General features: G+C 41.2%; 1 non-coding gene across 1 annotated transcript; it reads left to right on the forward strand.

Moving 5' to 3' along the window:
- Nucleotides 1-967: 967 nt before the first annotated feature.
- On the forward strand, nt 968-1,082 carry LOC136728221 (U5 spliceosomal RNA). The gene has a single exon (XR_010808587.1). It is a non-coding gene; the product is annotated as a U5 spliceosomal RNA (small nuclear RNA).
- The last annotated feature ends 1,438 nt before the right edge of the window (nt 1,083-2,520 follow it).

A 2,520-nucleotide genomic window follows, 5' to 3' on the forward strand; every position in this document is an offset into this window, starting at 1 on the left:
TGAATGATTCAGAGGAGAACTGGGTGAAAGTGGTCTCAGATGAGACCAAAATCAAGCTCTTTGCCATCAACTCAACTTGCCGTGTTTGGAGGAGGAGGAATGACCCCAAGAACACCATTCCCACCATCAAACATGGAGGTGGAAACATTATGCTTTGGGGCTGTTTTTCTGCTAAGGGGACAGGACAACTGCACCGCATCAAAGGGACGATGGACGGGGCCATGTACCGTCAAATCATGGGTGAGAACCTCCTTCCCTAAGCCAGGGCATTGAAAATGGGTCAAATACTTATTTCCCTCATTAACATGCAAATCAATTTATAACTTTTTTGAAATGCATTTTTCTGGATTTTCTTGTTGTTATTCTGTCTCTCACTGCTAAAATACACCTACCATTAAAATTATAGACTGATCATTTCTTTGTCAGTGGGCAAACGTACAAAATCAGCAGGGGATCAATTACTTTTTTCCCCCACTGTACATACATATATATGGAAAAGAAACATTACAAGTATAAATCACAATAAGATGTAATAAAGTACAGATAAACAAAGTGTAATAAAATGTGATCTGTTTGAAAATGCAGGGACGTCACTGGAAAAGATGATGTCTGGATGGCAGCATATGTTGCTCCAAAATGTGTACATCTCTTCTGCAAAAATGGTGCCCTCACAGATGTGCGAGTTACATGACAGACAGACAGACAGACAGACACTCACACACACTGTCACACCCACACACACACTTTCACAGAGAGACATATACACACACACACACACACACACACACTTTCACACAGAGACAGGCACACACACACACACACACACACACACATACATACATACATATGGAAAAGAAACAATACTTTTATAAATCACAATAAGATGTAATAAAGTACAGAAAAACTAAATGTAAGAAAATGTGATCTTTAATACACACAAATATGTATGGCTGGTCGGATGCGTCTTGGACTCGGGTTCCTCTTCATTACGTATAACGCTTTTGCCTTTTGCTAAAGCTTTCCGTGGAGGGGATCGTGGGTGAGTTTGTACCATTCTTGGGGGGCTCTGCCTTGTTGGGGCGGAGCTGTGATCCAGGTGAACAGCAGATCGGGCATAGGTGGGCATGTGGGCAGAGGAGTAGGAAGGCCGGTCAAGCAAATAAGCTTGCTAAGGTACGCAGCAGCAGCAAGCAGCCCCCCCATCCAGCCAGCCAGCCAGTCTGGCTGGCAGTGACTGAGTGGTTGACAGACGGCAAGCAACGGAATGTACGTGCTCTGTGATGTCATAGCAGTCAGCTGAGAGAGGCTCGTGATGTCATCGCTGAGCTGGCTGGCTGGCTGGCTCTGTGTGTGTGTGTGTCTGTGTCTGTCTGTTTTTCTGTTTGTCAGTCTGTCTGTCTGTCTCTCTCTCTCTCTCTCTCTCTCTCTCTCTCCCTCTCAATTCAATTCATTTGTATTGTCAAAGCAATTGGACATACATACATACATACATACATATATGTAGCGTAAGGTACACTTATACATTTCAATTAAAGAAGTGAATTCATAGTATCACCTTATCACGAATCCTGGAGTCTTGTAGAACTCAATTTCTGTAATAATTGGACGCAGACACCAATTCCAAAGATATAAATTGTCAAATTTATTTAAAAACAAAGACTAAATGTAGCACTACACTAATTATACAAAAGGGAAAAACTAATTAAAATTCAACTCTAGATCAACAAATCAAAGACAAATCACTTCCGTGACCAAATCAAAGACCATGGGATCCCATAGGATAACACACAAATCGTTAAACAAAAAAGGTTATAAACACATTGACTACAATACCGGTTAGTAATTCTAGGAATCACTAAGAAACAGTTGAAAGTGCTAAATTGCAGTTTCAGAAGATGAAAAAAAACTGTAACTGATGGGATATGTAGTACTTTATACTCGAGTGGTCTATGCGATTACACCCTGTTGGTGTTATTAAGAACGCCAAGTACCAGAATGCAGAGCGGGACTGTTTTTTGTGCCGTGACTTGTCGGGGGAAAAACGCGCAGAAAAAACGGACGAGAAGGTGAAGGTAGTATGGCGGTGATGCACGCGTTGGTGAAGTGGGAAAGCGGGGTCGACAAAGACTCTTACAGCGTGATTCCCACTGCTTGCTTTCGCAATTTTGATTTATTCAGCATTGCTGATGATGACGAAGAGACGACTCGAAACTTCAGAGCAGAGTGGAGAGACACGAACAAACCTCCAAAAGGTGGATGGCCTGTCCATGAAGCGCAGATCATTATGACTGGTAACAATGTTTATTTAAAAAAAAAACATTAAAGTCTTTACATGCTATTTGATATATACAATCACAGTATATTTGAAATGAATGTTTAAGTTATTAATGTGTTGTACTTCTAACATACTCTTATAACATGGTAGGTGGTGGTGAGGGCGCTAAAAACTCGTCATACTTGACTGGCATTTGTAAGAACGATTTATTGTGTGTTGTGCTTTACAATAAAATCCCCCAAATC

Source organism: Amia ocellicauda, unplaced genomic scaffold (genome assembly GCF_036373705.1).
Source record: "Amia ocellicauda isolate fAmiCal2 unplaced genomic scaffold, fAmiCal2.hap1 HAP1_SCAFFOLD_29, whole genome shotgun sequence".
In the NCBI taxonomy this organism is placed as follows: Eukaryota; Metazoa; Chordata; class Actinopteri; order Amiiformes; family Amiidae; genus Amia; species Amia ocellicauda.